Source organism: Gigantopelta aegis, chromosome 7 (genome assembly GCF_016097555.1).
Source record: "Gigantopelta aegis isolate Gae_Host chromosome 7, Gae_host_genome, whole genome shotgun sequence".
NCBI classification, from domain to species: Eukaryota; Metazoa; Mollusca; class Gastropoda; order Neomphalida; family Peltospiridae; genus Gigantopelta; species Gigantopelta aegis.
In genome coordinates this window covers 20773412-20773634 of record NC_054705.1, presented here as the reverse complement: position 1 = coordinate 20773634, position 223 = coordinate 20773412, and positions in this window count along the sequence as shown.

The following is a 223-nucleotide window of genomic DNA, read 5'->3' as shown; positions in this document are numbered from 1 at the left end:
GAATTTAGATATTTTCTAAATTTTGCAAAGTTTTAATTTTAAGAATGTAATGGTTCACCATATACATGAGTGACAGTTTGTGTTAATTTAAAGTTGCGTAACAGACAAGCAAACAGAATGATGGTTCGTGCCAAATATTGTCCTCCTCGCTCATTCACCATGAAAATGACATCCATCATCAAACTTACATAATTTTATCAATAAAAAAAGAACAAAAATCCCA